The sequence below is a fragment of the Harpia harpyja genome, chromosome 3 (genome assembly GCF_026419915.1).
Source record: "Harpia harpyja isolate bHarHar1 chromosome 3, bHarHar1 primary haplotype, whole genome shotgun sequence".
Taxonomy (NCBI): domain Eukaryota; kingdom Metazoa; phylum Chordata; class Aves; order Accipitriformes; family Accipitridae; genus Harpia; species Harpia harpyja.
In genome coordinates, this window is record NC_068942.1 from 70,887,707 (window position 1) to 70,899,669 (window position 11,963).

Below are 11,963 nucleotides of genomic sequence, written 5' to 3' on the forward strand. Positions count from 1 at the left end.
TAAGCAAGCGGATGAGAGGGGTCAGAGAGATCCTGGCGCCTGTGGATGATTTTGGCCTTCAGCTTGATGTTGGTTGTTAAAAATATTTTCCCAGATGTATTAATATGACCAGACTGGATTGCATCTGAGCTGAACATTGTGAGCCTAAGGCAGGACATAAATATAGAAGCAAAACAGCCTGACATAAGAGTCATCTGTCCTCTTCTGCACAAGAAGTGAAGGGGAAAGAGAAGGAACTTACTCTGTTGCAATTTTTAGACGCTCCCGGGCATTAGCCTGAGCCTCAGAGAGTGCCTGCACCGGTGTCCTGGGGCACAGAAGACCCCACGTATCCCTCACTCAGCTCCTAGCGTGCTGTGCCACAGGACTGCGCACTCAGCACATTTTTAACCCGGGGTTAGATTTGCCTAGACAAGATCTGCAATTGGGAATGACTATTTGTTTGATGTGTTTGCCTAACAGGATTACCCTTATCATAATGATATAGCAACCTGGCCTTGGCAGAGCAAACCTCAGGGGCTTGAGGGGTCAAACCCTCGCATCCCTTGCCCCAGATATGCACAGCGTAGCTTGTCTCTTATCATGCAATATCTAGCCGGTGCTTTGGTTGGCATTCAGTGCTCCGCTTTTGGAAAGAGCAATTGTGCCATGTACTGCTGCCTGCTGACATCACGCTTGGCATTTCTGTCTCCATACCTGAAAGAAAAAAGATAAATCAATAATATTCAAAGGTTAGAAAAATGATGCAGTGTTTTACAATTAGAGAATGGGATGCCTTCCCTGTTGGGAATTGCTCTGAGCAGGCACCTGATTTAATTCAGTGTGAATTGGTTGCCTCTGGCTCTCTAAGAATAGGTGATGAACCAATGAGTTGTCTGCTTTTTGTATTGTATATTGTGAATGAGCCTAAAATCATTACAAAAGCACCTGCTTGTCTATAAAGATGTATCTGTGATTATTAAAGTTTGCGGACTTAAAAGACTCGAGGAATATGTAGGATGAAAGACCCATTTTCCTGCAGATAAGTAGGATAAAGGCATTGCTAAAGCAGAGCCTGACTGCACTGATGATCCGCACCTAGGCTTGTCCACTCCAGTTTCTGGCCAGGGCGGGGGGCACCTCCTTGCTCCCCAGCGGTGTCGTTTTAAGCCCAGCACTTCTCAGGCCAGCTGACATGAGCCTGGCCTTACCAGCTCCCCCGGCTATTTGTGGAAGCAGAACTTGCCGCTCGCTATTTGCCAGTTCCAAACCAAGCAGGATCCTCTATTTATAATGTGCTAAACCTGTGGCTCTCTGGGCTTTAGGGCTCCAGGACTGCTGGTGCAGCAGCACCCTAATTCCCGGGAATGCTCCTGGGGATGCCGAGATGGCTCTGCATAAAGCTGAGGGATGCGTAGGTACATAGTGTGAGCCGTACGTTCACAGGCTCTTGGTTTCTGGAGCAGGCTGTACTTGTCAGGGCTGTGTAGATCCTCTTCTCTAGATGAGGTTTGGGGGGACAGGGCCTCTTCGGAGCAAGGCAGAGAGACATCTTCCTGCTGCAGCAGCATCACCGTGGAGATGCTCAGGTTGCAGCAGGGAGCATTACCCTAACCATCCTGTTTTTCCCCCTCATGGCATTTATAGCTGGGACGTGAGCCGGCCTCTGCAACTCAGAAATGACCTATTCAACCATCGGGCCTAAACAATTTGAGTTCACCTGTGATTAGTGTATATTTAATTTTGGTGGCGTGTGTGGCTGTTCACACCCCGCTGTTCAGAGCGGAACTGTTCTGACCTCATAGCTCATTGCAGGACAAACTCCTCCTAGCTAAGACAAAGCAAAGCAGCCACTTCACTTTTCTTTAGAAGGAGGTGCATATAGTATAATGCTTACCCAAGGGTTGTATTTGATCTGGTTTTGCTGAAATAAATCCCTCTGCCGTTTGAATCGTCAAACACGATAGATATAAGGCCAAGCAGAAAGATTAAAAAAAAAAAAATTGGCTAATGCTTTGCATGTCTTTGAGGACTTATTTTTATTCCCATTTGTTCGTTCTCTCCGCTCTTGGCTGCTGCTGGGTCTGTTGAAATAACAAACAGGGATGAGGAAAGAGGGCAGCTCTGTCATGAGCTTCCTTTGGTGGGAAGCGGCTGCGTTACAGCAGTTAACTCCAATGGCAACTGCAGCCTCAGTAGGCAGCTGTTCATCTGTCGCATACATCCCAATAGGAAACCTGGGTTTTTTTCTGAAAAAGATTGGATTATCAGGCAAAAACCTTTTTGCTGCAAAGTGGTGTTTAGAAAGAGTCTGTCTTTCTCTTTCGCTTTGTAAAAAATAGTCAGAAGTCTTCCAGTGCTGCCTAAAGCTGCTCTGCTGCCAAGAAAACCTCCCAGGTCTGGTGATGAGGCCTCTGTAATATTTCTGGTTTCTCTGTAATTATTTTCTAATGAAATTTTCAAGTACAAGTACAATCAGGAGGTTAGACCACAGCGAGTTCGCGGTAGAATTTTTCAGTTTGCTTTTTCTTTTTCTAAAACAGTAGCTATCCCCTATGTAGAGGCAGTAAGATAATTTTGTGCATATAAAGGTGCCTAAAATCAGGGTGGCAATGCTTTTTACCTGCCAGATTCGGCACTATCATAATTTTATGCAATTCTCCATTTGGAAGCATTGCTTTTGCATTGAAATTATTGTGACTACCTGATCAGATTTGTCCATTAGTATGTCTCTTCATGGCTTATTAAGTGGCTGAGGGATTAGGGTGCAGCTCCCCTTGCCAGGATTTCCCTCTGCTCCTGCACATGCAATTTAGGAGAATGGGAGGGCTGATGTTTCCAAGGTGTTGCCAGTATTTTGTGATGCCTCCAGCCCAGAAAACAGAAATTATAAAGGTCATGTAAAGTAACGGGGAGATGAGATGCATGACAAAAACAAGCCAGGTATAAATAGTGAGGCTGGTATAAATAGTGAGGCTGAGAAACACCCGAGCCCAGCTGCTAAGCATGGCAGAAAGGTCGGCTTGCTCCCTGAGCCGTGCAGGGGCCCTGGCAGTCTGCTTCCCTTTGGCTCTGCTCCCTGGATCTCTCCTGTAGCCCTGCTCAGATACCGGCACAGGGATGGGCTCACTGTCACCTTCCCTCTTGGCAGTGGGGCTGCCCTCAGTGGGGCTGGAGCAGCAGCCGCTGTTGACATGAAGAGCATGTTTGGAGCACACACACTTTTTTTATTGCAGAAAGGTGTGAAGCACACTTGGAGAAGGCCTGGGGCTCCTTCAGACGTTTTCCCAGTGCTGCTGAGGCCGCGGAGCATGGCATGCCATGGAGGCTGGGCAGGGCCGGTGCCCATGCCGGCCACGCAGCCCGTCTGCGTACCCCGCACACGCCAACGTGGTCCGTCGCAGTCAAGGGTTGTTTGATGGGCTCTTGGGAGTGCTGCTGTTTGGCAGCTTACCCGGAGCTGGGTACGGCAGCATTTCCTGGAGCGCCTGACAATGCGGGTGGGAATTTCACTTCAATAAAATGGGAATTCTTACTAAATCCAGTAGGAAGGCAGGTAACACAAGCAGGAGGAATGGTCTATGCATGGTGAGCTACAGCTCCAGGGGCTGGAAGTGTGAATAATGAAACATTCCAGAGCTTTATAGCTCATGCTAAGAAGTGTTGCAGGAGACAGACAAAATACTCAGGCTCCCCTCTTCACATCTCTGCTTTGTTGCTGCCAGCCTTTAGCCCCACTCTTCTGCCCCTGAACCAGGGATGACGGAGTAAGAATTGCCTGTGTCCCAATTTGCAGCCAGGTGTTTCAGCTTAAACTACTGAGGAAAGTGGGTCTGGGCTAATACATCACTGTAGTGTGGTAAAGGGATGTAGACCTTGGAGTAATGGCTATGCTTGGGGGAAGTAATGCTGTTGGGTTGGGTTTTTTAAAATGGTGTCAGCATTTGAGATCCCTTATACCTGTGATTGGGTTTAGACCACAAGAAACATGAAATTTCACATCAGTTTACCTTGGAAATCTTGCTGCTGTCTTTGAGGCACAAGTACTCCTGCAGACAGGCTGCTCTTGCAATTCATGTGTTCTGTGAAGCAGAAAGAAAAACATTTTGGCAAGGGTTCAGGCACCTTTCCCTGTTGTCGTGGTGATAAGTGCCTGATAAGAGTTCAAGCTCTTTGCTTGCTTGTATGGAATAAAAGCAGCTTTTCTTAAGTTGCTGCTGGCATCCGTGAGCTCCCCGAGGGTGCTGGCTTGTTGTTCCCCATGTCTGGGCTGTTCTTGGTGAGTAAGACAAGGTTGTGCTGTGTGGGTTGTAATTTGTCCTACATCAGAGATGAGCTTCCAGGTTTTCAGTCTCCAGCATGCTGCAGTGACTATGCCATGGCAAGCATTTGAGCAAGCTGGATGCTCCCTCCGAGGGGCTGGGGCTTCATGGAAGGAATGTGGGATGGTGGCACAAGCCTGCTGCAGCTGGTAGCTGGCTGCAGTGGGCCCTGGAAGCAAGCCAGGGATGGCTGCTGTTTTAGAACCATCACTAGGTTTCAGAGTTGACAGCCTAGGGAGATGTAAAGGCAAGGCAAGCCTTCCTGATGCTGCTACTTGCAGCTTTTTGTCACCTCGGGAAGATGAGACTGGTTCTCTGATGCTTGGTTTGTGCTCTCAAAGACTAAGTGTGTCTGAGGACTGGATTTTTTTAGGAGGAGTGTAAGGATGGTAGTGTGGGGAGATGTGAGGCAAGTTCAGAGCAGCGAGATGTGACATTCAGGCTTGCTGTCCGGGCTCTGGTGGGCTGAACCAGATGCCAGGAGCTGAACTCAGGTCACCTGCAGTGGGAGGATGGAGCTGCATCCACTCTGCTCTGCTGCCTACCAGCCCCTGCTCTTACGGGGCTTCCCCAGCTCTGTCTGCCTGACGCCGTGGGTAACTTCCCAAAGCTGGAGCCTCAACTGCTTTCGTTTTTGCGAAGGCCTGTTAGTCATTTCCCACTTAGAAACAAACATTTCAGAGACACTGGAGAAGCTGAGCCACCAAGAGGACAAAGCTCTGTTGCTTTTAAAGTAGTTCATTCATCAGTGAGTTTTATTGTGCAACAGCTCAGCCACTGAGGAGTTGAAACCACCCTCTGCTTGTTCTACTGGGAACAGGAAAATGTGCTTCTTGTGTGAGCTGGTCTTTCAATCTTCAGTTAGACTTCCACTTTAAAAGTGTTGTAGATGAGTTGCCTTTGTTCTGAGTTCTTTTAATTTTTTTTTTTTAACAATTTAAGAAAAAAATCTTTTATTTTTATCTTTTCATATTTTTTTTTAAATTTATTCTTCCCCTTTTTTTTGCAGTGAGGCCTGGGTTTGTCTCACTGCTTTTCTGCTGATGACCCCATGCTGTCTTGAGACCTTTCCTCCTTCCTTACATCCAGAGGTCTCCCTGGGTTTCTCTGAGGACACTTGCATTGGTAGGGCAACGGGGATCTGAGGCATGGTTGTTGCTGCAAACTAAAGGCAAACAATTCAAATCAATCCTTGCAAAGGAGGAATCTGCTCACCCATGTTTAACTGCTCTCTGGCTTCAGCACTTTTCTAACCTTCATTTCTACTTGTGTGACCTGCCCGTAGGTGTGGGCTCACGCATTCCTCCTGCTAACCTGGGCAGGGCATCGGGCGCCTGGCGCGCGGTTCCATGCTGACACGCTTCTTGAAAAATCCGATGTGACTGAGGGCACGCACAGCTTGGGGGTGAGTTATTGCCAGCTCTCCTGGAGCATTACCGAGCAGTGCTGGAAGTGGCCCCGGGGAACAGCACTCTTGCAAATGATCAGCCAGCCCCTTCCTCGAAGAGCCCCTCGGAAGAAAATGTTTGTAGGGCTTAAAGGGGAAAATTGCTTCACCAAAAAAATCCCAGAGAGCGCCAAGAATTCAAAAAACAGTGGGAAATATTTAAATCAAATTTTTAACAGCGTATTGGCCACTTTAGTTAAGAGATTTATTCTTGACTCATTAAAAAAGAGCCCAACTTAATTATTGACCTAAATGCTGTCTCACGAGCGGCGGAGGCTGCAAGCCTGAGGCAGGCAGAGCTGAGAGCTGTGGGGCTGAGCCGGAGCCCCCGGGTCTCACCTCTCGGCAGGTCCCACGGCCGCCGGCCCCACTCTGCCCACGGGTCCTGGGCTGGCACAGGAGCCCGGGACGGGCAGCAGAGCTCCGTCAACATGGCCTGGCTAGTGCTTGCTGCCGAGCGCTAGCCAGGTCAGACTCTTGATAAACCTAAGCCAAAACCAAAGTGCGTTTGGCTGCTGGGGACGGACTCGCTGTTGATTTTTGTTTTCCTCAGCTCAGCTGAGTTTCACTCTGAGATCTCCATCAATGAATAGATGCTCGGTGTCACGCTGTCCTGCCTTAGCTCCTCATCCCGGGAGGTGTGTGCTGCATCCTCAGGCCAGCCCTGAGGGATGCGTGGCCTCTGAAGGCTGCCCAGAGCAGCAGCTTGGGACCTGGCTCAGCATTTAGCTTAACTCCCACTGAAGGGGCTGGGGTTCACTTCAAAGCTCAGTGTGTGCCAGGTGGTCTCTCAAGTGGGACACCTACTTGACTGCTGGTGTGAAGAGTGTGTTGTTCTGCTACATAAGCCTTTTAGGTTCCCTCCGATTTACTGTACTTCGGTAGGAGCTAGAAAATAACATTTTCTGCTGGACTTCCCCCTCTGCAGCAAGGGCCTGGCTCTGTGTCCATGAGGCAGATTCCAGTGTTCAATTTGGGTATCTCCAGTGACATTGGTCAGGCACAAAAACCATGCGATCCAAGAGAAGCAAAATAATAATTTTAGCTACCTTACCCCAAATGTCAGATTCTTTCTGTCTTTTTTTCTTTAAATGATTTTATTTTTATTTTTAGGGCTCTTTTTCCTAAGCTGCTTAACACTAGGAAAACCAGAAGCTTGTTGTCATTAAACTGGGACCACGGAACAAATCACCAGGGCTCCTGCCACCGGACCGAAGCGGACCTGTGGTGCTTCTTCTAACCTGCCTTGCCGCAGCAGCGAGTGGATCAGCAGCCAAAGGTTACCCCCTGCAGTACATGTAAAGCTACTGCAGGTATAACACGAGCTGGATCTCATTTATTGGTGTCGATTTTCATGTTAAAAAAAAAAAGGGAAGTAGAAAAAAAAGCAGCTTGCTCCTCTAAAATCCAGAGTCAATTCTACCGACCTCAGTAAAAGTGGATGGTGTTGTCAATGGCATGAAGGAATCGGCAATTATTGGCACTGTTCTTCTTTGTGGGACCCAACTGGGAGTTTCCCTGGGAGATACGTTAGGCCAAGGATCATGGTATAATGACTAGATCCACAGATCAGCTCCAGATGTAGTTTTGCCCCTCACCCATGACCAGGCATGAACAAAAAAGGGGCTAAAAGTTTGTGTGGTTCAAGGGACAGCTGAGAAAATTCGTGGGGAAACGTGCTGAGGGACACTAAGGCTACACTGCAGCCGTTTGAATTGCCTAAGAATCAAACTGTTGGAGGCAGTGGGGGTTTTTTGGGGCAACACTTTTGTTGATTCTCTGTTCTTGTAGTACCCCCTCCTCTGGGGAAACCTGGGATCGACAGACCTTCGAATGGTCCAGCCCCACGGCTCTTGTTCTCTCATAGGCATCTGTGCCAGCACTTCCCAAAGCAGTTGGGGCTTGCTGTTGCTGCACACTCTTGCCAAATTTAGGCAAATGCAGCTGAATGTATTACACAGAGGTCACAGCTAAAATGTCCTTTCCAGCTTTACCTGGTTAGGTCCTTTTCCAAAGGAAAATTGAGCTCCTGAAGATCGTGCCGGCCTTGTACCTCATCTGCGCTGAGGTCTGCCCACCTGTGCATCACCTACACCAAGGTCTGCCCATGCTTCAGAGGCATCTACCCCAGTCTATTGACCGGTCCCATTTTAGGGATGCAGTGGGGCTTGGCCAGCAGTTGGCAGGGGCTCATAAAGCGGTTGGGGCACTTTGTCCCCCTCTAGCATGCACATACAGACCCCTTGAGCTCTTAGCTGGCTGCTGGCACAGCCCTCAGCATGGCACAGCCTGTGTTTTCTCATGTGAAATTCAATAAATTCAGCATTTTCAGGACCTTTGCATAATCAGGGTTTTCAATCTTCTCCTTCATTGCCTTCTAATACACCCTCCTAACAATTAACTCTGTGTGTTGGGAGAACGCCAAATGCAGGGTAAAAGACTTCGTTTTTCTTTCCCATAATTAAATGTCGTGTTTGCTGCTGTCTCTCCCACTCGATTAAGTGTCCGTGTATGGTCTAAAATGCTCTTTGGTGAATTAGCATAAGGTCTGTCAGGATTTGACCAATATTCTCCTTCCCACTGCATCTGTGCAGCTCACAAAGCAGCGTTGACTGGCAGTGGGGGCCTGGAAATGGGCTGTTCCCCTGGCCTTTTGTGGGGGGAACAGGGTCACGCTGGGGGGAGCACTGTGAGGCTGTGTGCCCACCTCCCCTCGCCCGCTGCCCAAAGCAGCCATGCCTGGAGATGGAGCCTGCGACCCTCCACGTGGCATCGTGGCTGCGCCTGGCTCGCTCCTGCAGGAAACTTCTTGGATGTCAGAGGAAACAGGTTTTTACTGCAATTCCGTAAAAACCACTTGCAAAACCTCTCCTGGGTCTCCATCCATGCTGCAGGCTAATTGGGGCAGCCAGCTGATAAAAGAATCTTTTTTTAATTACATCTAAAGACATGTTGGAGAGACATTCCCCAAGCCAGACTCGGGCAACACCTAAAGCACTGCAAGTGATGGCAAAAAAATATAGTAGGGTGTCACTGACTAACAGATCTGTGAGTTATGGGCTGCAAGGTGCAGCAAGTATAGTAACTTTCTACCAGTTTGGGATGAGCTGGAAGTGAGATAATGGCTGGGGTCCTCAGCACAAGACGAGCAGTGTGGTAACCCCCAGCTGGCAGTCCTGTCCTGGGGAATGGCTCGTCCCTGCTTGGGGTGTTTCCCCAAAAAGCATTCCCTAGAGCTAGTGCCCCTGTTGCCATATCTCCCAGGGCTGCTCTGTGCCACCAAACTCCAGATAGAGGGTGCTGGTACGTACCTGGGCGGTATGACTTTTCGAAGAGGCAGCATACTTCTGCTCAACTTTTTGGGACAGCCCCAGCTCCTGCCGGGGGTCTGTCCCTGTCTCCATTACATCCTGCAGTGCCCAGCCCTGCTCTTTAGCCTCCAAAATGTTCCTGGAGCCTTCTTCCCCCACCGTGCTCATTCACTTGCTCAATTCTTTAATTTTCATAATTCCTCAACTTCCGTTTCATTACCAAGTTCAGAAGTAGTCTTTCTGATACGGGAGGATGGGTAATTATAAGTTGGGAGAAGACTTTGTGGTGAGGGGAACAGAGCTGGCAGAGAAACCTGGGATGTGGGTGCGAGTGCCAAGCCCTCCTTGCCTGGATGGACCTCCGCTCCCTGAGGACGGACCTTGCTGGGTGGGATCTCTGACCACCACTATTTCCCCACCTCCTCGCGCATCCCTCTCTATGTCCTTCGGATAAACAGCCACAAAAAGGGAGCCTTTGTTTCCAGCAGCGTTGGGGGAATGGCTCATGGTGGTACAGATAATCCTGCCTGCAAACCAGCAGAGAGGCTGCAGTACAACTGGGAGGGTACACAATGAATTATTCACCAGCTGTTTCCTCTCCTTTCAAGATGTTTGCTGTAAAACCAGGGGCCAGAAGTGGTGCATGTGAGCTGTGTAATCAACCACACAGAAGGAGTTTGAGCTTTTGGCTCGCTGGATACTCAGTCCATCCTGGTCATGGAGACCTGGTTTGTGCAAATCTGTGTCTGGACCTCCACGGTGTTTGACTGTGGGTGGCCCATAAATGTGTTTTCTTCACTCTCTGGATGCCTGCTGAAGACCTGAAAATCTGATTTACAGAAGCGCCAGGTGCCCGCAGCTTCGACAGACATTAGTAGGAGCGATGCTTTAAACATACAGAGAGAGTCACGGTGCCATGCACCCCGATGACTCAGGTCTTGGGGCTTTCTGCTTGGGCCCCTGCAACTAATGGCTGTTCGAAGCCTCTCCTTTGTGTGCCCCAGTCCTGAAGGTGGGGATAGTGACAGCCCTCCACTCCTCAGGCTGCAGTTAAAGTAGATGCTCTCACGTCGGTGGAGTGCTGCGTTGGTGGGGCGCTCCGGAGAAAAGCCCAGGAGGAGAAAAGACAGGTCTCCATGCCTGTGTCCAGCACTGAGAAAAAATGATGCTGAGCAAGTACTGCTCAGTCTTAGGGCTCTGTGTGTGGTTTTATTTCTACCTCTGGCTGAAAACCATTGGCTAAGATGTGAATAAAAAGCATTGCTGTTTTTTTTTCTTCAACCTAGCTATTCAAATGGCCATGAAAAACATGTCTGTTCTTTTATTTTATAATCTCTTACAAGGTCTCAATTTTAGCCTCCACTCCCCAGACCCCATAAAATAAATGGGTAGAAACACCGTAAAAATGAACAAAATCCCCAAACATAGCTAGTTTGTATTCTGAGTGTCTTATTAAATGTATATTTTTTAAAAAATCCTTCTCCTTACATAAATATGTGATCATTTACAAATCTGTAACTAATTTTAAGCTGTTTGAAACAGCCTTATAGTAGAATGACCTAGAAATAGAGCTTTACAATGGGGTGCCAGACAACCACACTGAAGAATGAGAACAGAGCAGATATGAAATATGAAATTTTAAAATATTCAAGGAAGTTATGCCTAGAAAACGTACAAGTTTCTAAGAAAACAAAAAGGTGAAACTGTTCATTTTTTACATATATTTGGCTTTAAATAATAAGAATATTTTCCCCCTAGGTGTTCAGCACCCTGCCATACCTGGGAACCGAGCACTCAAACCAGGAATCAGCTGACTACACCACCTTCCTCTCCAGCCTTTCACCTTCTAGCAGCGCGTACCCCAGCCTGCTCTCTGCCAACACCTCCACATTTACAGAGCAACAGCAGAGACCTGAGAGAGGTTACTGGAAAAGGACGGTATCCTCTTGTACTGCCTCGTCTATTTACATAACAGCTATCTTGGAGCCGGAAAGCAAAGTTTTTTGTGCCTGCAGTTTCAAGGGAAACTCAGGGTGGGGGAGCAGGGAATAGAGGAGTGGACATAAAAACAAATGGACAAGCACATTGCATTTCTGTTCCTTGTGCTGAATAATGATGCATAGTGTGTTGAAAACCTGCCCTGTGTGGCCAAGTCCTACCTGATCCTCTGGCCCTGCTGGATGCAGGTGGTGAGAAGTGCTTCCCAGGCTCCTGGTTCACATGCTGACAAGGTTTAGGCATGAAGTTGAGACTGGTCCAGCCATTCCGCAGCCCCGGTCAGGTCCTATTCCAAGGTAAGAAGAGCAAGGTTAAGTTCTGGATCCTCCTTCATCATTGCCCCCAGGACAGGAGCATCCTTCACTAGTGCCCTCCTGCTCCCACGTATACCTTTGTCATTAAACCAGAGGGTGGCTCTAGGCTTTGCCTCTGTCTGTCTGGGAACAGAGGAAAAGGGAGCCTGTCTCCCAAGGGAAGGTGGAAACAGCTGAGCTGGTAAGCAGAAAATCCAGCCTTGTCCTGGCTGTGCCCAGGCTCTGGACCCATTCCCTTTGCAAGGAAGTGCCTTTGAAAGGGGTTAAAATGTTGCTGCCCCTTTGGTGGAGACTGAGCTGGCCCCAAAGCAGGGCTGAGCTCGTGCTGCTGCTGATGATGGCGGGTGCATGATGGCAACCTACATGATTACGTTCCCGGCAGTGGGTATAGCAACGTGTTGCCAGATGATGAGACCTCACACAGCCTCAAGGATGCTTTTAGATTTGTCTATTAATAACTCCCTGTGTTTTCATTACTGGGAACATAAATATGTATCCCCAAATGCTCCTGATCATCACAGGCCTCATCAGGCTGGCAGTTGATAAATTGGTGACTGATTTCAGTTCTGTCCAATGTAAAGTTTTGTGATTG

At 48.5% G+C, this 11,963-nt stretch overlaps 1 long non-coding RNA gene across 1 annotated transcript; it reads right to left on the minus strand.

The window, feature by feature from the left end:
• Nucleotides 1–643: 643 nt before the first annotated feature.
• LOC128140244 (uncharacterized) lies at nucleotides 644–11,347 on the minus strand. The gene is made up of 3 exons (XR_008234664.1): nucleotides 11,219–11,347; nucleotides 3,990–4,061; nucleotides 644–696 (listed from the first exon to the last, which is right to left on the minus strand). It is a non-coding gene; the product is annotated as an uncharacterized LOC128140244 (long non-coding RNA).
• Between the last annotated feature and the right edge of the window lie 616 nt (nucleotides 11,348–11,963).